This window comes from Apteryx mantelli, chromosome 15 (genome assembly GCF_036417845.1).
Source record: "Apteryx mantelli isolate bAptMan1 chromosome 15, bAptMan1.hap1, whole genome shotgun sequence".
Lineage (NCBI taxonomy): Eukaryota > Metazoa > Chordata > Aves > Apterygiformes > Apterygidae > Apteryx > Apteryx mantelli.
Genome location: NC_089992.1, coordinates 8,188,370 through 8,214,084, shown reverse-complemented (window position 1 = coordinate 8,214,084; position 25,715 = coordinate 8,188,370). Strand labels below are relative to the sequence as shown.

The 25,715-nt window shown below is 43.4% G+C and overlaps 1 protein-coding gene across 3 annotated transcripts in view; it reads right to left on the bottom strand.

Moving 5' to 3' along the window:
* Nucleotides 1-25,715, bottom strand: part of AKAP13 (A-kinase anchoring protein 13) — a 236,478-nt gene that overhangs the window by 178,604 nt on the left and 32,159 nt on the right. For 2 of the 3 annotated variants that reach the window (XM_067305657.1, XM_067305660.1), the window contains exon 2: nucleotides 3,103-3,197. The exons of the other annotated variant lie outside the window; for it this stretch is intronic. The gene's annotated coding sequence lies outside the window, so the exon portion shown is untranslated. The remainder of the gene's footprint in view (nucleotides 1-3,102; nucleotides 3,198-25,715) is intronic. 3 annotated transcript variants of the gene reach the window in all.

Here is a 25,715-nt window from a genome sequence, read left to right as displayed (position 1 = left end):
CTCCACTCTCATTTTGGTCACAGAAGAACTTCACTACCCACCATTTTTATGCACTTTTCCTCTTCAAAGAGCACATGAGACTCACTTTTCCCTTTAGGCTCCCTTTTGCAAATGCTCCCACTTTCCAGCTCCGCAGGTGATTGCTTAGGCCTGAAAGATGGAGCACATAATCAGGGAAAGTATGGTTGGGACTTTCTGCCAGAAGAGGAAGCCTTAAGCAGAAACTTTCGCTTTCCTACTTGAGATCCAATGCGAACTCCACTTCCTATTGTACAGCACGAAGGCATCTGTCCCTGCAAAATTGAGAACTGTTTCTTGTTCAGTATGCCTTTTCTTTCACTTCGCAGGACAACTACAGGAAAAGATACTCCAAAATATACCTCATTTAGGCAGTCACAAAATATGCTCATGTTCATGGAGCACCCCTTCTGAGGCATGACGGTCTCAAAAATGTCATTATTCCCCCCATTTCCAGCAAGTGCTGCACTAACAGAGTCATTTGGCAGTGAGTCACCAGAGAGAAAAATGTGGAGTTCCAGCTCTGTTCCTAGGACACGGTATTATGCTCCGCATCCAGGGAATGCACCGCACGGAGTGAAACCACCAGCAACAGAGAGAACCACATCTCCAAATAAAATGGACAATAGAAAACAGTATGAAAGAAAGTTCAATTTTTTTCTTAATAATGCATCAAATCAGATATTAAAATCCAAATAAGCACAGTTTCTACCCAGTTCCACTACCCCAATTTCTGGGTTGGAGCTTTTCTTTATGTAGCCCACAACCAACAAAGCAAGCTTTGCAAAGAGACATCCTACCGAACCCCTGAAATCATTTCTGTCAACTACCTTTACAAAATGGTCTTTCAGACCGATCCCTCAGGAACTGAATGGGTTAAGTGCCCACAGGTTCCAGCCTCCCCAGTAAATCATTTATTACCCAAGATCACGGACAAGCAGCTATGCAGAACTGAGAGGCCACACTTTGCAGCTGTTCGTAAACCAGACAACTATGTGCAATTAGGTTATAACGCAGGATTAAATTTGGGCAGTGGAAATACGTCCCTTTATTACCGATTTGCTTTTTCAAGTTATGCAGCTATTTTAAATGTTACAGAGTTCATTAACTCAAACTTCATTAAGCAGTTACCATTGCATGAATGAAAAGATCATCATTATAAGCACAATTATGGAAATACTAGACCAGCAGGCAAAAAGAGGAAAGGGTATGAAAAATAACGACTGCTGCTCCGAGAGTCAAGTTTAGCTTTTTGCAGCTTCAGAGGTGGAGGCACATCCAGAAATCAGACGCGATAGAGATGCTCTTACCCAGGCGGGAGGTCAGGTGAGACCATCTCCTTGCCTGCACCAGGGCTCTGGAGATTTCTTGGTTACTGCCATGCAACGAAGCAGTTATTCCCCGGCTGAGTCACCCGCAGGAAGGCTCTGGAGCTTTCCTGAGCACCGCTCACTCCAAGCTCACTGCACTCCAGAAATCAACATCAAATTGAGAACCTAACGCCAAATCAAGCCGCAAATGGATAGGCTCAAATCCATTTAAGGTGCCAAGATTTTTTCCCTCATAAATCCGCAGTCAGACCAGCTCAGAGCTGATCCACTCTCTTTTCCCAAATTGTTTTTCGTACATGACAACTAGTGGAGCATTCCTCCTTTAAACGTGCCCAAGTACATTCAGCTAACAGGCGTCTAAGTTTCAGGATGAACTCAGATACCAACTCACAGCCAGCCACGTCCTCAAAGGAATTCCTTCCCGATAAAGTAGCTTTCATTCACAGTTCTGCCAAACAGAGACTTAATTTCCTTCTCGTGGAGGTGTTTGGATTTGGAAATAGGTATAATTCCTCTGCCCACACCCATAAAACAAAAGGGAATCAAAATGATTACAATAAATACTTGTCTCTCTAGAGTAACAGCAGTTTATGATTAATCCACCCAGCTGTTGCTAGAGCTCAGTAATGCCAAATGATTTAGACCCAATATTGTTAAACATACTGTTTTCAATGCACCAGTCGTCTTAGGCAAGACCATGGAAAATGTGAGACGGCGGAAGGTAAACAGGTTAGACACAGTGGGAGGAGAGAACAGTCAGTTTGAGGTGGTTTTCCTTCCTCTTTTGACTGAGCTCAAATACAGCGAGTGCCCATTTCCAAGCAAGACTCTCACGGTTCGCTGAAGGCTAACAGTTTTTGCAAATTCAAGTCTTTTTGCAGAGAATGGGTGTAACTCCATGAGTCAGAACAGCTAGGATGACTACCGACAGCACCGCATTAACTACACAAGATATTAATGACGAGGCCCACAGGTCCACGGACATCTCTCCCCATGACAACGCCGGCTTAACAGTTCTCAGCCCCCCGCCAATGGCTCTGTTTTGCATTTGCGGGCTGTGCAGCTAACCAGACGAAAGCTATTTTTAGGTCAGCTCATTCCCTGATTGGGTTCACCACAGTCTGACAAGCCGCTGTAACAGGAAAATAAGGCAAGGAGACTCAACGCCTCGGCAACTCCGTACGGACGCAGGAGTCGCACTGCTCAGAGGGATGTCAGGCACCAGTGTGCCCGAGACAACTCTGGTCCGGAGCAGTTATCCATGGGCAAACACGTCTGTGGACCTCGACACACAAGAGCTCTGATCCTCACCAGCTCCCAAAGAAACCCTCAGCCAGTCTTTGAACAGTCTGTCCGCCTAACCTGGGGACGTGAAAATAGTATCTGAAAATAATAGGGAAGAAGAGCTGAAGCTGAAAGTGTTATTTTGCACCATCTCGTATACTTGATGTAAGGGGTAAGAGCAACTGAGGCACACAAGATGCTGTGTGAGCAAAGCTGGTAGTTCAGAGGGGCTTTGTAGGGGCGGCGTTCTTCAGTAGGAGAACTGCGTCTTTTTCTTTTTTCTTCCTCCACAAAGAAATTACATGTTGTGGGAAAATAACTTGCCGCCAAATTTGCTTTTAACGTGTACTTTGATACCAGCATCCCCTCTCATCATTGGCAGGCCAGCTTGGTAAACTGATCCCCCAAACCCCCTCACCTCAACCATCACCTGCATACCCAAGAAAGCTGCCAAGATGCTTAAGCTTACTTTAACTGCATGAAGCAGTGCAGGCGCTCCAAGGGGTTCTTCAGGGCTTTCCGAGCCGCGCGGCGAGGAGCGGGGTGGGAAGCAGCGCTCAGCTCCTGCAAGACAGGGAGGGAGAGGGAGTCACCAGGGGCTGCCAGCGGCCGGCTCCGAGCGCGGTACGGGACGAGCCAGCCGGAGGGCCCTGCTTCGAACGCCCGCCCTGGCACCGGTAACACCTTTGAGAGCATGTGGATGGAAACAATTTTCCATTTTTACCTTAGCGGCTATATGGGAAACAAGCCCTATCTAAACAAAACCACTCCAGGACAGACTTTATCAAACTATCCGTAAACTGCCTTACGGTGAGATATTTGAAAGCAGACACCAGAGTGCCAAAAGTAAATGATGGCCGTGTTTAGGCCTGCAGAGGCAGCCCAAATCTATCAGCCAGTCTCTGACAAACCCCTTGCAGCCTGCCTGCACTTTTCCATGGGCAGATTTCCTGTTCCGGGGCAAAATCTACCCCTTGTTCCATCCACGTGGATCAATCTGGCTTACCAAATACACCTGAAAAGAGTAGTTAAAGTGGATTAAATGCCAAAAAGGAGAAAAAATGCAGGTAGCGATTTAGGTTGTTAAATGCTGTGTGGGAGATTTTATTAGCTAAATCAAAGTGATCAAGGCCCCTTAGGCCATCGTTTGATTACCACACCAGGGAAGGCTGCGGCTGTGCCTGCATCACCTGAATGCAAGAGCAACATACTGCCTGCTCCTGTTTTACCAGATAGAGGAGACTCTACCCCAATGCCCTCCCATCTGGGAAAGCATTTACAATCAGAGAATCTAACAGACTGATCTAACATGCCGAGTTCAAAGCGCAATTACAGTCACATAAGTAACAATGGCAAAACTAGTTACCGGCTAGGAAGCCGATTGTATTGTGCGAATTAGTGAGGGAACATGCAACGCGAGAACATAACACCTTGCGAAACAAATCTCATTCATTCATCTACAGGACGACAGCATAACCGAAATACTTCAGTGTCAGTTTTACACAGTGTTTTCTTAAGGTTTGCTACTAAAACGCCCATTCTGCTGGTGGGTGCCTGCCGAGAAATGGGGAGAAAGCTTCGTGAGGCACTACAGGATACTGCATGCTAAATGGCATTATTTTACTACAAATGTATACTTGGAGTATAAATGTATACTTACCACAAACATATGCCTATATACACTCACTTCAAACTGGAGGAGAGGGGGTTTCACATTCTTGTTCCTGCTAAAACAGCAGGAAAATAAAGAAAAAAGGAGCCCAGAACCGTGCAGGAATTTTTTCATTCACACATTTCTGAGTTATCTTCTTATGCCAAATTATTGGAGCTGAAAGAGGAGTCACCTGAACTCTTAAATCCCAGGCACAGCAAGCAAACCATGTTTGCATTCATTAACCAGTTAAACCCATCCCAGCAGTCACAAAAAAACAGACTGGAACTTCCCTCTGGCATTCCTATAGCATTACTTTTAGGATCACTTTTTAAAAGATGGTTACCGTTTGATAAAGCAATGATTAACTACATTAAGTGAGCAACCCAAGACACATCCTAGCGATGCCGTGTTGATCTCAAAGTTCGATGAGAGTAACTGCTCTCTCCAAGGCACATAACTGCTGGGGTTTCATTCATTTGTGAGACTCATAACTTGGCTTTTAATAACATACAGGAACACTTTGGCACAGAAAACAGGGTTTATTGCTGTTCCTTCAAACTGACAAGCAATACCGGTATGGCTAACATTGGTAAACTACCTAGTGAGCATGCTCTGAATCACTGAAGGTTTGTCATCGTATCCACTAAAGAATGAAGGGCGTGCACATGGAGACGCACATGCAAAACCGACTTGGATGTTCACGACTTGAAAAGTATTAGCAAGTGGAGAAAATCAACGGGCTTAGCAATGAAAAGCGCAATGGAGACCATAAAATTCTTCCTCCGGGTTTTTTTGGTTTTGTTTTTACTCTGAAGGAATTTTTAGAGTGTTACAAAAGGAAGGAAAGAACATAAAAAGTAACTCCCCAAAGGTTTCCTTCCCACGCAGCTACTATGGAATAACTCCTGCATGTGCAGGTGCACCTATTTCAGAAGGCGGCTTTCCCCATATGGATTTCTCCCAGAATTCTCCCTGTCCCTTAGTCCAAAAAAATTTCCAAGTGTACATGAACACTGACATAGCTTCTCTTTTCTGCATCCTAAGAAGATGTTTTTATAAAGCATGTCTTGAAATTCTCTGTGTTCTACCTTTTAGAAACAATTATTCTGGAGCTTTTCAATCTTCAGTCTCCCTTATCAGCCAGGCAAATTCTTCGAACGTCCCATTTCTCTACTTGCTAAAGATGCCCATAAAATCAGGAGAACCTCTGCAGTTGGTTCTTTCAAGAATCTGTGATTATAGGCCAGCTTTCAATAGCTAAGCAGGATTTTGAAATACATCAGCCTTCCAAGTTATCATACTTAAATCAGAGGAGATATTAGCCATTGAAAAAGAGTCAGATTAAGCTGCTTATAGAAAAGCCAAAATATGTAGACATCTGACAAAAGGACAAAACCGAAAGAACAGACTGCTGGACAAAATTCAACCACCACGCAAGAACCTGACACAAGAAAAATAAGAAAGGAAAAAGATGACGAGAAGATTTGTTACAATTACAAGCAAAGAGATGCTCTTCATGCAGGTGATCACACACCCTCTTTTCATGGATGAGTTCACAATGCTTTACAAAGGAAAAAAATTATTCCTTATTATCAGAGGAAGATGATGGAATACAGACAGCAAAAAGACTTACGCATGGTCACTCTGCCAGGTAATAACTGAGCTGAGAACAGATCCCAGATGAACTGAATCCCTTTCCACGTCATATTCACTGGGCTAAGAAAACAACAGTAAAAGTAGCCCTCTTAAAAAGGAAAAAAAAAAACATTTACTGGAAGGAAAATAACTGGAGATAAACTCAATTTTGAAATTTTAACTAGCAAACTAGTGAGGACCTGCTTTTTTCATGTTTACTTGCAAACAGCATCTTTATAAGGAAAACTTTAAAAAATGACCAGGTTCCTATATGGCTCTGCCACCATTCCTGCGTTCTGACCTGCAACCCTGTTTGGGTAATTTCTGTCCAAAAGGGCCCAAGCGGAATGCAATCTCATATTGCTCACTAACAGCAATGAAGTAAACGAGAATTTAAAGATAAGTCCCTCTGACACTTGCCTGAATACAACCTATTCCTCTTGAATTGAAAGGAAGGGGAAGGAAACGGAAAAGGAAGCGGAAAAGGAAGCGGAAAAGAAAGCGGAAAAAGGAAAAAGGAAAAAGGAAAAAGGTGTGCCTTGTTTGCCGAAACAGAATTATTTAATGGCAGACTGCCCAAGATCTTGCTCCCTTCATACTGAGATGGTTAAAGCATAAATTGTCTGTGCCATTGCTGAATTACTGAAATGTGTTCAGGCAAGAGAGGGGGAAAAAAAGTTTTAGGGATACTATAGCTATTTACACTTGTTTAAAGAGAAGGTGACTTGCCCTGCGGAGAAGGGCAGTTACATAAGTAATTCCTTTAACAGAGAAGATATTATCTCAAAAAAGAGCCCAGTGGCTTAGAGGTGACCTGCACCTGATGCTTCCTCCACAGGAAGAAGGGTCAAGCATCAGAAGGCTCTTTCTGCACATTTTTATGCGAAAGGAGTGACAATGAGTGTGAACACATTGAAAAACGGAGTTATTCTACATTTAAAATACATTTACAAGCCATTTTGGAGCAGATGGGGGCAGCGAAGGGAGAGAACAGAAGGGGCAGAAAGGAGAGCCCAGAGGTGGGCAGCAGGAGCGAGCGAAGCTCTCCAGAACACACGTGCTCAGGATGAAGCGCAGCGCTCAGATCTCAAGGTGCAGAGATGCCTTGTCCTTCCGACACACAGCAGTTAAGAAAGGAAACTGCTTTTCAAACTTGTTCTTTTTATCCCTTCACACAAAGCCATTTTCTTATTCCGAGAAGCCTTACGTGTTTTTAGCTTTACAAACTGATCGTTTTGACATGTAGAATGAGTTATCTCATCATCTGTTTATAATTGCAATAATTAAGCTTTCAGCAAATTCAAAAAACAGCACCAAGAACAGGGCACTAATGGCCTAGGAGATGAACAGCTGATTATTTTGGATTATTTGATACAGCTGGAACCTTTTGATAGCCAAGACACTCAAACATGGCCAAGCCCACAGCTAAGACACCCAAACAAGCCTCTGGAGTATTTCCGAGTTTTGGCCATTTTACACTGCAAAACCTCCTTGCAATTTTATATCAAATGATGCCAGGGAAAGCACTGCTTCTCCTCATTATCTCCTGAATTCCTGGATGTTCATCTGCACGCTGTTGTTATCTCGTTTCTTTTAATACACAGCCTATACTTATATATCACGATATTCTCATTTCAGAACATCCTTTTCCTGCTTCTATTGGGCCTCCCAAGAGAAACGGGCTCGCAAGACCTTTTCGGAAGTTTGTCCCGTGGCCTGAACCGCGCACCCAATGCCTTAGGGAAGGAAGGCTGGACGCCCTCCACTTGGACAACGCATTTCCCACAATCACACGCGAGGAAGCCAGCTTCACTGTGGCAGTAACCGCAAGGGAATGTCGAGCGGATCCACACCAAAGCTGGGGAACAGCAGCAGCATCCAAGCAGCACCCAAAATTAAGTAGCCGCTTGGGCTGTCGCAGAACTCGGTGAGACAGATTAATCTGCTATGAGTATGGACACGTGTTGGCAGCGCAAGCAGGAGGAGAGAAATTCCTTTGCCTAAAATCTGCGGTACTTTGGACAGGTGTAAATACAAAGTAAATCCACTCACCACAGCATCGTTCTCAATTTTTGCCAGCATAGCAGACAGCAGAATAGAGCTCACATTTTGTCACACACACACACACACACACAAGGTTTCTCTAAAATGAAACAGGTGGACAGATGTTTCATTCAGAGGGCAGTACCTGGCTTGGCACACCGGATGAAGAAAAGCTAAGAATTTTAAAATAACAGAAAATAAAACACATACACAGTTCAGGCCACTGAACATACCACAGAGCAAGCAGTAACATTAAGATGTTAACCGAGGTCCCCTTAATCCTGATTACCAGGAGACGGGAGACAAAACTACTTTCATATGCACTGAGCTAACTTTGGGCTTAAGTCCTTCTGAAAGCACCTCCACGCCCTCCCTGGAACTCGTAGCTGGAAATACTCCCACAGGCATGGACAAGGGAAGCGTGGAAGCCACTCGGGCAAGGGTGCTTCCCCCTCACTCCCGTCCCAGACAGACACAGATTTTATCTCTAGAACTTCAGGAACCGCATATAACCAATAAAGATTTTGTTTTGCTTTTTACTTCCACCACCGACGGCAAAGCAGCGTGCAGTTCAAGAGCAGCAAAGCACAGGCACCAGGAGAGCTTTTGGACCTCTCTACCTTGCTCCCGTCAGCTACCAGAGGGCCATAAACTTCTCTTGAGCAATAGCCCTCCAAAACCTCCTTCCCCAGGCGAGATGATGAGGTGCCACAGGGACTCTGCAAGCAATTAACCCCACGACCTTTAAGAGCACTGCCCTGCAGAAGTGCTTTTGAAAGGGATACAGCTGACATTTTGCAGCCTGAAACCATAAGGGGGGGGGGGGGGGAGGAAACGAATAGTATTTTTTGTGACCGTTCAGTGTTTTTGCTAATACACTCTAATAATGAAAGCAGGACTTGGTGCAGAAATTTGATCTTCTTTAAGCTGAAGTACGCCACAGCAACTACTTCTTTCCAGACAGTCTTGTAAAACCACATCAGGACTGAGATAAAGGGCTTTAAACTGTTTCCACAACACCATCATGGCTGCAGAAGATATTAACTTACAGATTTTAAAATCTGCAATCTGTGCTACACGTTAACACTTCACAGCATCACCATAGCAAGACCAACATCCCCCTGTTACTGGAGAACTATATTGGAGTTAGTATCTAAAAAATAAAGCAAACAGCAGCAAGCTGCAACAACAGACCAAGTCCACAGCCATTCCTAAAATGCAAACTGTTCTAATTCTGCTATCAAACCTCTGCCTCCTCCCTCTCTTTCTTTTTTTTGTTTTGTTTACACTTCCTTTCCAAAGAGCACAGCTATTCTGTTAGTACAAGAATTGTGTCTCCTGTATTATGACATCCAGGCTACAATCTAAACAAATTGTGCCCTCTGCTAACACGGGCTGCAGCCCAAAATAAATCCCCTTCGGAAGACCAGGGAACACAGAGGAAGCGCAAACAACAGGGAAGCCAAGGTCTACATCAATATCGCCATCATGAAGAACGACCAGTGCAACACTTCAGCACCCTGCCTCCTAACACACAAAAAATACTGTGCCCCACTTAACAGAATGGGCCTTTTTTCTTAGGTAAAATACTGTATGCTCTTCATACAGAGTCTTGCAAGAACCAAAGCTTCATAAGTTCACATTCCTAAGGGAGCAGCAAGCATACCACATTCTTTGGATATGTTCATTCCTTTCTGCAGGTGCCCCTAGGCAACAGGAGCTCACTGCTGTAGACCTTCTCTAGCAAAGTTGTCTTTTTCAACGGTGAGAAGCATGTCTGAACAGAGCCACCGCACTGCAGTAGAACTTGGACATCCTTGACCCTGGCAAAGCTCTCATCAGACCATCACATAGCCATCCACCCAGACCACCATCTCAACTCATCCCCGCAGTAAGCACAACGCATCTACAGGGGTGTTCAGGTGAAATACTTGGAAAGAGTAGGTAAAGCTAGCGAGCAGAACAGATTAAAGGTTTCCTTGGAAGATGGCCTGCAACTGCTGAACAGCTACATGTCATCCTCCAGAACTTAATACAACTCCAAGAAAAGGAAGAATGGTTAGAAACAAGAATCATAGAATAATTTACGTTGGAAGTGCCCTCTGGAGGTCATCTGATCCAACGCCCTGCTCAAAGCAAGGCCATGACATCAATGTTATGACATCATCCCCATGCTTTCATTGTTCAAAGCTGCAATAGTAAACCGTAGCCTCTGTCTCAATTCCCACTCGTAGAACTAGGAAAAACAGCACTCCATCACCACAGTAGCAATGACAAAATCATTATCAACTGCAAGGCACTCTGAAACTCCAGCAATGTGGTCCACAAAATTCACTTATTTAATCTGACTTTCCCAACATACAAAATGATTTTTTTTAAAGCATACAATATGTAGGAATGAAGAAAAAAAAAATCAATAAGAATTTTTATTGTACCCAGAAACCTTGTGATGAGAACAGAAAGACGTACATGTTCACATATCAGCATATAATGGTCAGCTGACATGTTAATATAAGCTTTCTCCTCAGTGCTGAGGATTAGTACTGTTGTGTCGGTATAAAACACAAAGTGCAAACGTACGTTACTGTCTCCCATCGCAGCTCCTGCAGTTCTAACCAAGACCAAGGCCTCCCCGTGCCAAGCACTGTGGATGCGTAGGGGAAGAATCGCCATGCCACGGTGTTTACAGATTAAGCAGATAAATGCTGGGAGGGGACACAAGGGCACAGAAAATGAAGTGACCCACCCAATGTTTTACAGACCACGGTGAGCACAGAGTGTAATCCCGCAGCTATGACCTCTCCACCCAGCACCCTATGCATGTAACCACGGGCACGATCCACACAATCAACATCCAGATTTCCTTCAAAACCAAGCTGCAGACTTGCCTTAGTCTAGTGCCTGCAGAGGATTTGCTCTAGATCTGATGCAAGGCTGTCCAGATCTGCCAAACACCAACCAGGCAACCTTAGAATTAAGTTGTTTTACTGCTCAAAACAACATGTCACTGGGGCTGTGTAACATTTACCATAATTATATAAATTAGGAGATCTGTATAATGTTCCTAAACCAGTAATGAAAGAGAAGGTCTAATGATGCAACAAAAATCTGCAACCAAATGCTCAGATTACAGGCTGGTTACACAAGACCTCAAACAATTAAGCATTTAGGCAGCTTGCTGAAGACTTACATATTACAGATCATGTTTTCCCATAGTCACCATCTGACTCCAAACACATGAGATCTAGTCAAGTACACCCCCCTTTCGTTGCATCAGGAGCTAAAGGGTAAACACCTGAAGAGCTCCTCGGTTTGGCAGCAGTGCCATCCACAGCCGAGCAGCAGAGATGCTCCAAAACAAACAATCTTCCCCTTCCTCCAAACCTCTCCGGGAGTTCACATTCAAATGCAACGGATGAGTTAAGTCTCAAGTCTATCCTAGCAGCACTCTTCTACCTTACAGAAACAGTGGCCTCTTTTTTTCAGCAGAAGACCACATTGTACAGAGAGACATTGCTTTTGACAGAACTCCAGCGAAACCTGTTAAGTTTATGATTATGATGACTTTTGCACTGTGTTATGTGATTTAACTCCCAGCTGCAGCCTCATTTAAGAAAGTATTATCAGCACAGGGTCAACACAGACAGAGAGTGCCCATAAACTGTGCCAACAAATATGGCAATTTAGGTGTTTGATGAGCACTTGCAGTACAAACAGTTTATGGGGAAGGAAGAGAATACTTGTACCTCAGGACTTCTGAATGGTTTTTATTTTCCTCATGAGGCTCAAATACTAGGCCAGATAATATTGACTTCTTTTCATAGCATTGATATGGCATAAGTGAGAAAGCATTTCACATGAAAATTTTTTTATGCTGTATTGACCTTTTATGCCAATAAACAAGGTATCAAATTGCAGTTCAGCAGTATAATTTTAACTTCTTTTTGTAAAGTGCATCAATGAAAAGTGCTATACCAGTATCAGGGCTGAAAGGTATTATTCTCATTTTAAAACCAGTTAAGTGTCTGGTCAATCTCGGTAATCAATACTAAAGGACTCAAAAAACTGACAGCAGTAAAACTACAATGGTACGGAAGTGTCCCAGAGTCAATTTGGAATCTATTTACCAATATTTGCAAGTGGGTGCTCAAGCAAAAGCCTCAAAAATAGATGCTCCATCTTATGTGGAAAGGCTTAAAAGTGACTAGAACCTCACTGTTGCTCTTATAAAAATGCCATACTCATATTTCCTTTTCACCTGGAAAATAAACCATTAATTTTATTAAAACCCAGTCTGGGAACATTTCACTTTCACATATTATTATGTGTCTTGCATACCGAACTTCCTCCACATGCACACATTGTTTCTCATGACAGCATTCGGGAGCACACCGCAATCCCGAAAGCCAAGAGACCTCGACGCTAACGACACAGCCCGCGGTGAACGAGGCACCGTGCTGCAGCGAGGAGGGGAGAGAGGTCTCAAGAGTTTCAGAGATTACTGAGAACGCTTTGAACGAAGCATCCAGGCCCATGCTGTAGGCAAGGGCACGCAGCGTGTTTCTGGCTGCATTAACACATGCGCTGCGTGTTTATGAAGTGCGCTGGCACACACTCCATGCTCATCCTCGCGAGCTCTTGGAAAGCATCTCCCCGGGAAAGCGGGCTCTTCACAGGAGAAGTCGCAGCGCCGTTCGCTGCACAGATATCACTGGGTACACAACCGCAGAGCTCAGAGAGCTACACTGCATTTGTACTTTGTTTCCTTTATTGACAGACTCATTTTTGCCACAGCAGAACTTATCTCCGGGCGCTGTTACAAGTCTTTTGCAACTGCAGCAGATCAAGCAGTTTCCATCATCAAGGCGGACGGCTGAAAGTTAACAGCGTGCAACCGTCGAGCGCCTTTTACCCTGCAACCTTTTCAGTGGGCTGCCTGGTTTGCTTTCATGTAGCTCAACCTTTTTATTTATTTATTTATTTTCTTAACAGCAGAAAGACCATTTTCATTCAGTTGCCTTTCTTTTCCTCAAGAGATGGAGGCCTTCAACAACAATATCTTTAAAGAGACTGCTCATGATAATGTAGCATATTACAAGTAGAAAAGCAAGAGACATGATAAAATCGGATTAGCACATCGCACTGGGAGGTATATTTTGCCCAATAACCAAAGAATCAGAAAGCCCAGTGCTTCAATGACTTTTGGGCGCATGCTGGGGGAGGAAGCAAGCTTTTGCCACCAGTAAAAAGATTTCCAAAAGAAGTCAGCAAAATGCATAGATAGCCTGTGTCCGAAGGCCTGACATCAAACACTGCTCAAAACCTGCCAGCGCTCTGCAACCAGAAGCAATTCAGGCAGCACGGTCAAGCCTCCGCTGCGTCTGCACAGTCCTCCCATGTAGTCCGCACATGGGCTGGATGCAGCCAGCACGAGACCGGCCGGTTATTGCCTCTACAAAGAGCACTCCTCCCCCACGTTATCACGGATCAAGATTTACAGCCGGTCACAAAACTAGCGCTGCGATGACTTCACGAGCAGCTGCTAGGCATCCAGAAAAAAACAAAAACAAACCCACGACATGCAGGCTACTGCTAGTTACCAAACCCTGCTGCAGGTACACAGCGCAATTACGCAACTCTGCCGACACAGGCCCCAGGACTTTCCTTCCCGGCGTACTGCGTCCCTCCTCCCCGCCATCCCCTCAAGCCAGCAATCTTCGGTTAAAGCAGTGACAGCAGTTTGCTCCCTCCCCCTCGCCCCCACTCCACGCAGGTAAGCCAAGGTGTCATTTTAACCAACGTAATGAGCACCGAAGGAAAAACAAAAAGGTAAAACTGCCTCTAATTGCCAAGGCGCACCCTTCTTCCAAAGCACCTGTAAACGACGGGTTGTGCAATACGCTCTTAATCTCAGCAGGGCCAGCAGGCGCTTCCAGAGCGCGCGCATTTCCACGTGCATATAGGGTTTCCAAGTGCGTATCTAGCCATCTGTGCCCATGCAAGAGAGGGCTGGTGATTCACCTGGTGCAAACACATGACCCCAAATAATTTGGATCTCCCGTATCCCAAATTTCTGCAATTGCTGCTAATCTTCTACCCACGCGTTGCCTGCCTCCCTCAGGACTTGTTTATCATCCAGCACAGCAGCAAATTGGGGCAGCAGCTCTTGTAACAAAACAATGGAACGAAACAACCCCAAACAATATTTAAGTGGCCTTCGGGAGCTTACAGGGACTATTCACTTAGGCTTATACTTAACGATAAGCATAGTCTTTTCAATACAGCGCACTTTACAGGACCAGGAAAGATTTTGCTTCTTGCTTTATTCCAACTGATCATACCCTGCTGTGGCAACGCATTTGGTTACCATCTGACCTCATATTTTTTGTTATGAGCAGGAAAACAGGACACAGGAATACACAGAGAAGACGGCCACTGGGAGCAAAATGCCAGTGCTGAAGTCCACCTGGCCCACAGCCCGCACCATAGGCACAAGCTGTCCTCAGAAGCGGCCTCCAGAAGTTACCTAGTTCCACAGTTCAATTTCAGCTGCCTTCTCTTCGGAGACAATCCTGCACACACAGGAATTTATCTATGCACACGATCAACAGGCACGTGGACGCAGGGGGCGTAGAGCAACTGTATGACACCGGGAGGCTAAGGCATTCGGAAAGCGCGATGGCCTCTTTGCACGCAGAGGCCATCTAGCACAGGGCATGGGAGGAGCTTTTCCCAGACCTAGAGGCCAAGCAGCTTGCCTTACAAGAAAGCTTTAGTATCACAGACTTAAGTATCTTCTACCTGCTGCTCCAAGAGCAAAATAAATCCTCTATTCAGAAATGCAAAAGAAAAACCTTAGCAGCAAGAACAGTGCTAAAGGCACTATCATCATTTCTTGAGGCAGATGTCTGTCCCCAAACATGACCGGATGATCTGGGTCTATCAGCATTTAAATCGCTGATCTAGTGGTCTGCTTTTAGGACACCAGTTTGCTGAATACCTTGTTATTTTCTTCCACAGGAAAAAGTTTTAAGCCAGGGACAATACCACAGAATTTAATATCGTTCTTACCTTGGGTCAAATAGTTTTATTCTCTGTAGCTTTCATCTGTTGAGGCTTGAGTTATCTTTTTCAAGATAACAATTTTACTTTTGATTCTTTTTTCCCCTCCAGGTGCGCTGGCCTTAACAACAGCAGACTTCAACGTAGAAGTTATTCCACAGATAACATCTATTGCTAAACATTTTTCTGGTCTATACTTACACAGCGCTCCAAGACATTCCCAATTAAAATGCTCGCCATGACGTCTAAGGGCACGTGCACTTTTCCAAAGCACATTTAGGACTAGCAGCAGACTGGATCTTACACCATGAAGAACAGTGATGCACAGAAGCCAATTTAACTTGTGTCCCCCCCCCCCCCCCCAAGCAATAAGAAATAATACGCTTTAGAAATGATACCAACAAGGGCCGGTATTTCTACAAATGACAGAAAACAAGTCAAAGATGCTAAAACTCACCATCTGCCCAGATACACCTAAACAAAGAATGGGTTTAGTTTAAAAATATATATATTCTGAGATAACACATGTTCCCTGAGCTGTTTATCCTACTTTCTAGTGTTAGCAAATGCTCATCATGCTGTTTCCTCACTAAAAGCAAAATGAAAGGGGTGCAAGTGTAAGGCATAAGCATTTAGCACTAGAGGTTGCTAGAGATCACAGATAACCCATCATATCGTAATAAGTAATCGGTGTTACAGGTAAAGAAAATCTGCTTCATAGAGAGTTATACCCTCACGGGAAATCTCTTAAACAGTCTGCTTTCGAAAGGCGAATCAATTCTACAGTTCTTAGATCATCCACTGAAAGACCTAACACTTAACAATACCAGCAAAAGATACATCTGAGCTTTAGAAACGCTCTTCTGTGATTATTTGCTAAACAGTCTCCTGTAACCAGAGCTTTTATTTATAGCGAGGTTTCACAATCAGTTTAAGCCAAACTCAGCCTGTTGTCACCGAGAGGTCTCACCCTCCCCGAAGATGCCAGCACCCACATGACTGCTGCCTGCTGGATCAGGGATCCAACTAGGCTAACAATTACATTTTTTCTGCTGGATCTGGTTCCTTGATCCAGTTGAACAGGCTGCCCCATGAGTGCTGGTGCCAGCAGGAGAAAAGTCCTGGGTCAGCAGGGAAGCTGGGACCACCTCGTTTGGCAGCACCGTGCGATTAGCCAAGCTTAAGACAAGTGCAAAGACGCATCTGCGTGGTGACTGGGACCACTGAAGGACAACGGAGCACTACACCTAGGTCTGCTCACCAGTGACTTGAGGGAAGGGCTCTGTATTTACATCTAAATTTTTGCGTGTGATGCAAGAGTAAGAGATCTCTTGAGAACCTCAGGTGGACAACAAATAGCAGAAGCCGATTAACTCCTAAGCAACAAAGATCTTTTCCTGTAAACGTCCTTGGTGACAAAGGGCTAGCAGGTATGCATGCGATTAAGAAAGAATGGAAAGGGTGGGGGCAGACAGGGAAGTAGAGAAAAAACAAGTTTTTTCCAGTGTTTCTACAAAAGATAAACATCTACCTAGGGACTTTTACTTTGGGGGGGGGGAGTGTACTGAGGGGTTGTTTTTGTTTCTGCTGTTTTTTTGAGATGATGTTAGGGTCAGAAGAAAGTATCAGGATCATTTACATACAATTACTTCTACAATAGGTTGAAAATTTTCACCCATAATTTGCACTCACAGGCCCATAACTTCAGGATCAGGCCTGTTTGTAAGTGGCTCACAGGAGCAATTCAAAGTTGGAGACCAAGCCCAATAAGCCCAAAGAATTTGGTCTTCAGTAACTTTTCCACATCTGTTTTCCTTTGCAAATTCCACCTCTCAACTGCCAGAGTACCAAGAGAGAAAAGGAGCTAAGTGCTATGGTTGGAAAGAAAAGCTAAACAGAGAGATGCTGCAAAAGATCAAATCCTGTTTTGCTGCCAGCAAAACTCTGCTCACCAATGTACTGAATCTATCTCCTTTCAAATTGCACCAGAACAGTTAGGGTTGGATTTTCTTATTTCATACTCAAGGCTACAGAACAAAGTTATGAGCTACCTAGAACTAAAAGCTTTCTCTTCACTTCTGGAACTAGCACTTAATTTGCTGAACCTATTTTGGAATATCTAAGTCTCCAGTAGGAGTAAAAAACAAGGTTTTTGTTCTAATCCTGCAGGCCCTACCTCTGAGCAGGGTTTGAAGCTCCTCTGCCGGCCCCAACCATTCCTTAAGCAACCGAGGAAATTAAATACAAAACATTAAACAATGCAAAGGGTCAGACTTAAACCAACAAAGACAAGGAAATTGCAAGTTAAGCCTCCTGTTCTGCCCTGGATTCACCTTGTTATGTTCAGCTACAACCCTGCTCCCAGACCCTTCCTCTCTCCTAATACCCAAAAGCAATGGGACAAAGAAAACAACATGGTCTAAACAGAGATTACATTTGTTCCTATCAATTAGGCTAGGCCCTGATGCAAAATCATGAAAAATTTAGCTGGTTTGGAACTTCATAAAGCCAGTGATGTTTGACAACTTGTTGTATAATTCAAGAGGGATAAAGTAAAAATTATTAGTCTATCATTATGCATCCTGCTGCTGGCTACCCTGAAGGGGGGAGGTCCCCTTTCCTTGCAGCCACCATGGTCCCCACCAGCACGCAGCAGGCTCCGAGAGGATCGCTGGCCCCACCCGCCCTGTGGCCCTGCAATCCACCCACCGGGAAGGACGGGAGGAATTAGTTTTCAGATAGATCGGGTTCCCAACCCAGTCCTGCAAAAGGCTGGAGCCCACAACCCCAAAGTAAATCCAGCTGTGGGAGCAGTTACAGATGGGAGCTGCTTAAAGAACACTGCTGCTGAAGGCAAAACCACATCCTGAGGTAAGCACTCTGCAACCCAACAGGGTCTGCTGGCTGCCTAAAATCAGTGCAAATAGCTCTTGCTTCATCTCACGTGAGGCTTGCTTCCCTCCTTCCGGATGAGACCTCAAGTGAGAAACCCCTCAGGCTTACCCAATGCCAAACAGCATTTTCCAAGAGACTAGGGGGAACATGGAGAAGGTGCCCATCACCCAGTTCTCCCCATCCACAAATTGGGCATAGTCTAAGCTAGTCATCTAGTCCCCATCTATAGTCTGTGGAGAGCTGAAATACCTTTTTTTCCCCCCAATGTTTTTAAGATGGGGTAAAGTGCATTCTAGGGGTGCCTGTCTTCTCATTGATCACAGAGAGGGTCCAGAGAGCTAGCTTAGATAGCATTTGCCTAAATTTTTAGATGGCTGACGTGAAATGAGATGAATCTCATCCTCCTGTGGTAATCATTAATCAGTTGCTAGGAAGTAAAGTACTCGAGTCGCCCTGGAGAGCCGAGGCCTCAATCCCCCAGCGCATTCAACATTGCTCAGCAAAGTGTGCCGTGATTTGAAAATAAACTGGTCACTGAGGTCAGTGAAATACTCATTGGGCTAGCGTTAAATATGCTGGGGAACTCTTTGCTGCATTAGCATGGCACATTGCTCAGCCCCTTGCAAGATTATGTCAGAAGAATGAAAAGTCCAAGAGCAGCAGAGTCTGCTCTTTTAAAGTTTATGGGAAATTTGTTTGCCATTTTGCATGGGGCAGGTGTTCACACACCAACGTATGTATGTGCACAAACATGTATACTTAATTTGCCTTAGAGCAAATTCAACTGTCAGTGCTTCCAAACTGAATTTAAGTTAAATTTTGATATGAAAGAAAAGATTTATTCAAAATATTTATGAAAATTAAGAAATCAGAACAGCTTCAGAATAAAGACGCATCTAAGAAATCTCATTAATCCAAAGTTGCAAGTTGTTTAATTTTAAAAGAATAGTATCCCACAAACACTGCTGGAAATAGTTGGGAGAAAAGCTTGGGCTTTTTTTTGTTTTGGTTTACATTTCAGTTAACCCACACAATCAGTGAAATAAAAATAGAGTTAGAGAATCTTGAGCAAGACGTCATAACAAATATAGCGAAAAACAGGTATATTTTGTTATGCAGCATTTCATATACTCTCACAGGACAAATATCTATCAAGTAGCAAAAGACATACTTGTCCACATGAAAACTACAGATCAGCAATCAGCAGAAAAATTAAAATGTAGGACTTGGAGTATTATTTGAGGCAGCATCATGTTTGGATGTTATAAGCTAAGTCCACCTGCAATATTCAGTCTTGAAGCAGAGTGGAAATATTGCAGCATAATAAAAAGATTTAAGAAAGAGAAAGACTGTTTTAGTCTTTTCGGTCACCTGCAATCTCAGTACAAACATCTGGTTTCTTATTTCCATCAAGGCTTCTATAGTAACAATACAAGCAACCAAACAGAACATGTAGCACTATTTGGCGGTCCAGCTGTCCATCCCCGTCCCGGTGGAGAGGGAGCATCTCCGACAACATCTCAAAAAGAACGGCATGCAGCAGCAGGACAAACCTCACGTTGCAGTATTTCACACCAAGAAAAATAAAATGGGAATGAGATTTATCTCCCTATGAAGAAAGGTTACAGCACAAAAAGCAGCACCGAAATGTTCACAAGTTAACATTTTTCCTAATTTAAAAAAAGTGATCTTTAAAATAAGTCTCCACGACTGTAATTTTTCTTCAGTGGTAACAAATACTGTTTACAGTCATAGCGTATATTTTCTACACTTTATTAATGGAGTAAAGAGAAGTTCCATAAACCTGTACAAAAATGCTGTATAGAAAGAGCACTTCAAAAACTGTGCATTAAGAATGTTCATATATTCTATAGGAGGGGAGACATGGAATAGATATCAAGTGCTGTTATGAATTTAACAAACACTAAAAGCATATTTTTGACCTTATTCTCGAAGTCCCACAGGAGGAATCCAACAGAGGACACAAGTGCTTAATTGGAAAAAATGCATACAGCCTACAAACTTTTCTTCTGATCATATGTAACTGGTTATTACTATATGGCTTCTCCAGAACATTTTAAAGAAGGGCCAGATTACCAATCCATCAAATGACTTTAAAATGCAGTCCAAAAGATTGGTTGATTTTCTCTTTGCCCTGTCTTCTAACAGGAAAAATCTTTGCATGACGGTGTAAAAACTTAGAAAGGAAAGAGGAAAGTAAAAAAACAAAAGTACCATTCTGGGGATGCAGCATGTGGAAAAAATTCTGGTAAACTATTACGGGAAACATCTTCATTATGCAGGGCATGCATTCCATTTTGTGAATTCAATGGGATCTCCACTTTGCACTTCCTTTCTCAGCTGAATGTATTATTTGCCAAAACTACGCATTTCCCAATGCTTTCCAACTGTAATTCAAATCCTCCCTTCTACTGCTAGATCTCATTTTCCCAGGAACATCTCCCAGTTCAGTCATTGGCAATAGGTCTTCCAGCACAAAATGGTAGAGAAATCCTTAACTATTACTACTATTTCCACAAGTATTCAGGGTGTCAACAGCAACATATGCACAGGGATGAGAAAAAGGAGGAAGTGTCGCCTGGTTTTTTGCTTGCTATGAAAGTCATCTTTAACTTCCCACGAGTCTGATTCCACACACGCTTGCGGTAAGGCAGGTTGTATTATTCTCTTCTCTCATGTCCAATAGTTGCTATTACTGGACCTGGCAAGGCAGCATGTGACACAGAAAAATGCAGCTGCATTTTTGGCTCGGAAGCCTCTACAAGAGCCTGTGAGTCATGAGCCAAAAGGCCCACATAAAAGCAACAGAGAAGAATGCAGATTTTTTTTTTATTTTATTATAAGCATGTGTGCCTTTATTGCACAGTCCAGATGCACTTATGCACAGCAAAACAGGGAGGAAAGGAGACACTTCCCCAAAACACAAGCCATTTCGAAGTTCTGAGAAGGGAAAAGTCTTCACTCAGCTGACTCGGGCTCCATCCACCCAAGAAACACACATCACTTTACATGTAATGGATAGACTACCACCGACCACAGACCATGTGGGAGGTGCAACATAATACATGCCGAGACATGCCTCTGAGCTACGCTTTTGCAGAAGAGCCAGAGTAGCCTTTTTTATTTTGTAAAATTCCTCACTATGAGCCCAGAATACCCTCCACTAAAAATATATGGGGGAGTGGAGAACTATACAGCTGACTGTTGTGCACCTCTGCACAGAAACCATGATCCTAAACGCCGAATGCTGAGCTCTCCTGCAATGCTGTCTTGCACTTGAACTTCCCTCATTTCCCTGTTGCATTGTAAATAAAGATTGCAATGCAACAATTCCCAGGTCCCAGGTGTCCCAAATAAATTTCTCTGATTAAAAAAAAGACACTGTGCCACAGAGTGAGAAGACCTGAAAGCATTTATTACTTTTAACTCTCTGAACTGATCAAAGGCTTCAACCTTTTCCTAAATAAAAGCCATCCAAATACATCTCTTCTTACACTGCTTAGAGCTAGCATGATAAACACAAGATAGAAGGGATCATGAGAGCAATCTGGACTGTGGTCTAATGAAGAATGTCTCAAGACTCCTCTTTATCACAGGCTCAGGGATGCTGTCAGTGAGAAGTTGTTCCCACACTACATATTGTCTGACTGCAAGCAGCAGCCCAGCACCAAGCAAGCTCAGCAGAACTGGTCTGGAGCAAGGCAGTGGGAGAGGAAAGTAAGGCAGCCAGTGTTACCCTTTGGTGATAATTGAGGGCATGAGTCTACTTTAGCTCCCATCCTCAGGAGACATTTTGCAGCAAGTAGATGGAGCATGAGGAAAATGAACACAAAAGCTATACAGACGCAGCATCACACAACTTCTAGTGCACCTGCCAAAAGAGTGCTTGCTGGACTTGGTTCAGCTGCTGCATTAATATCTAACCCATCTTGAAAAAAGAGATCTTTTGTGTCCTTTATATTTCCCCAAAATAAAGGTGAAAACCCATCATCTTTGTGTTTCTTCCCTTTTGAAAGGGTCCTATCAGCAAGCGAACTCTCACACCCACCTTCTCTTTGTCAAAAACTAGTGTAATGCTTTGATCATTTCTGTTGGTTATGGGAAGTTATTCCACTTCAGCATCCAGCATAATTAACTACTGCAACAAGCATGTGTCTTTGCTCTCAGGTACACCGCGTTCCCATGGAAGCATTGCTGTTAGATGGCAACATGAGGCCAAGGGGAAGAAGGCAGTAGCACAGACTGGGAGAAAAGTACTCTAAGGCAGACAGAAAATTCATACTGATTTAGAATGAGAATTTTTCAGCACCTTCTGAACTGGAGCATCAGGAGAAAGGAATGCTAAATATAAACTCTTCACATTTTTTTTTAGGGGCCCAGAGCAACAAGAAGAAACTTTCTCAAACAACTTTCCCCAGATACATCACAGCTCAAACAGGAAGGGATCAACGTCCAGATTACTGACATTCAGAAGACAGTTACTTGTAATAGGATTGAGGAAGATGCTTGACATATTCAAAGAGTATGCTCAGATATAGCAAAGAAATCCCAGTATATCCCAAGATAGATATGATCACAGCAGCTTATAGAGCATGCCTCGAAAAAAGGTAAGGTTCACCAAGTTACTGACTTGTACTTTTTGCTCTGTTTGAGGACGCAACTCAAGATGTTCAACCTCCAGTTGAGAGTTGGTAGCGTTTGCTTTGGGTGCACTGGTTCCCCACCAGTTCTTATCACCCTCGTAATGGTAACGCAAGGGAAAGGAACAAAGGTTGACGTGGGATCCTTGCGTCTCAAAGGTTTGACAGGCAGACTCTCCCTCCATCCTTCCGAAGGTCTCTTTTGGGAGCACAAGCTCCAATTCTTTTGCGAAGACAGACATCACACCCCCAGAAATGGAACTGCAAATACATTCCACATTCCTGCTAATACTTGTATGATGGTGTTTTCTTACTCTTATGCATTTTAAGTCTCATACTGAGTCAAAAACACATACAGGCAATGCTCAACCAGCCATGCTTCTGGTCGGTTAGACATTATAATACAGAAGTATCTAAAACTGTCCTTTGGGACCCTCTGTGCTAGGTAGCCCACAAACACCAGGTAGAAACATTGCTAGACTTTGAAAGACACTACAGTCTTTGCCAATAGTCTTTACTACTCTTCAGCAAGCAACAGGCTCATCTTCCAGAACGATAAAGCCCAAGGAATTCTTCCTAAGCTTTCAGATTTCCATCCAGTTTAACAGATGCAGTAAATTGTGCATTATCTGTATTACTGATCTGGTCTTGCACAAATACATACATCTAAATCAGATGGCAATCTGCAAGTCCCCATTCACATGAATAGCAGCACAGACTTCAGTAGGGCTACTCCTGTAAGTCAGGGAAAAAGAGGTCTTCTCTTTCATATTATGCAAACCATGGATGAATTAAATTCCTCCCACAGAAAGACCTCAAAATCACTGCTGCAACTTGTTCCTGGCTCATATGTTGAATATTTATCTCCACACAGCTTCAAAACGTGTAAGCTTTTCAGCATCATTGCTAGGCATTCATGTTTTTAAAATAAGAGGAATGCACTGTGACTTGAAAGAAGGGGTTTTTTTTGCATTCTCCTGTAATATAACTACAAGATTTATGCCCCTTGCAATTAAAAAAAAAATTACAGTCCAGGAGCATAGCTAAAGCCTTAGAAGGACTAAATATAGAAAGAGACCTGGAAGATTACTCCTTACCACCATCTCTAGCACTAATATTTCTTCCAAGCCTAGGGCTCTAGGTAGCAATTGTGCAACAAGGCCAAGTTCTTGCCTGGACAAGTTTATTTGCTGTATGTTTTTAGTAACATACAGACCATACTCTTACAAGATCACTATAGCACAGAAGCTAAGGCTAAAAGAAATCCAGAAAGAATCAACTTTTGCAGTATTATCCTTAACAGTAGGCAAACAGTCTGCACAATTATTTGTGGCAAAAACCCCACACCATACATCTGTTTGCAAGGGGACTCTTCAACTGGTATAAATTATTGCATAAAAGGGGACAAGGCACAAAGTGTCATATTTGCACATATCTCCTGTCTCCTGCCCATAGGACACAAACTCCTAAATTGCCCAACAGCCCTACTGTTATAACATGGAAAAGTTGTAGCAACCTCCCAACTCACTGTCTGGCCTTGAGATGCCAAACACCTTGTGCATCCCTTTCCCCAGGGCTCGGGGAAGAAGCTTGGAGAGACGGGAAGCGGCCGAGGTTGTTTATGCAGAACATAGCCGTGTTTCCGCAGAGGACAGCTGGAATCACCAGATTCCTTTTCCTCCTCCACAAAAGTCCAATTCATCTCTATAAATATACTGATTGGATAGAAGGCAAAATACATCTCTGATTTAACTTTGGAGGGTCAGTCTACAGCATAAGTGAGCTTTGTCTTAAGAGGTCAAGTAGACTACTGCTGCTGCAGAACCCCCAAGCTACAGCGTGTAGCACTTCATTCATCCCATGGTACATCATCAACATAAGTTTAGAAAAAATATATATATATATAGATGCAATCAACTCCCAGCAATATGAGCAAGTGATCTCTGTGTTATTATATACACCAATTATTCCTTCTTTCCTTTGCTGTTATGCACTTAAAATATCAACCCGGGCACTGGCAAAGCTTTTCAACCCATGCTGTACACAGGCTGAGAGCAAGGACTAGCTTCACAGAAGCTTTGAATAAATAGCAGTAACTTATTCCTATAGTTTTAAGTATAGAATATTTAATTAAAAAGCCAGATTAAAGAAAATTGGTTTGTTGGTTGGACCAAGGTCAGCTGATATATAAATGGACTGCAATCTTAACAGATTTTTTCTATTGCATTGCAAGGGCCTGAATAGTTTGTTTTAGTATGTAAATGCGGGAGGTCATGACTGAGCTAGCGTTCAAATAAAAATTGTTCCAACTCACTAAATGTATCCCAGGTTCTTGTAATTCTGCATGCAAATAAAGAGCAGCAAATGTTTATCCCTCCATTTCCCCAAGTGTTACTGTTTTACACTCCCGTAGCTAAGGCAACCATGCTAGGCCAAGCAGCTCAGCGCCTTTTAGAAAGATTAACTTCTTAAACAGGCATAAATGGCAAAGGTTCAGCTATAGCCAGCTAAGGTGAACGAAAGCCGCATAACTCATGGAACAAGATGGGGAAAAGCACAGAAAGAGATCAAATAACCTCGTCACAGAGCCGAACTCCCCATCTCAAATTCCACTCACAGCAGGGTCAGCTCGAAGTTTATTAGACTACACGAGGTTTGTTTTGTTTGTGGTATGTCATTCCTCACTAAACAAACTGCTGGGGAAAAAAAAAAAAAAGAAAATAAAAAAGGTGACAACTAACTGGAAAGCGGCAGCAAGTGCTAAGGGCATCCAGGACGAGGCTGTAGCTGCTGATGACACTCATGAAACTTCACATCACTGCCAGGAGCTTAGGAAAACTTAGTAGCAAAAAGGCAAACTCTCCAAGCCGTGCTGCACGTTCAGCTCAATCTAGCCCCGTGAAGATGACAGCAGTTCGAGTCTAGATCTTCCAAAAAACTCACTATTTCTGCAGCTCAAAGAATCCTAGGGATATTGGGTACCACTAAGCACAAAACTTTGCGTTACAACATGCACGCATTTAACAAGAGCTAACCTAGTTTAAAAATAATTGTACAACCAGGTTCCTCCTTCCTTTCCTTCCCTCTTCCACCCCTGGGAAAAGATGTGAAATACGAGTTATTGCTGCAGTA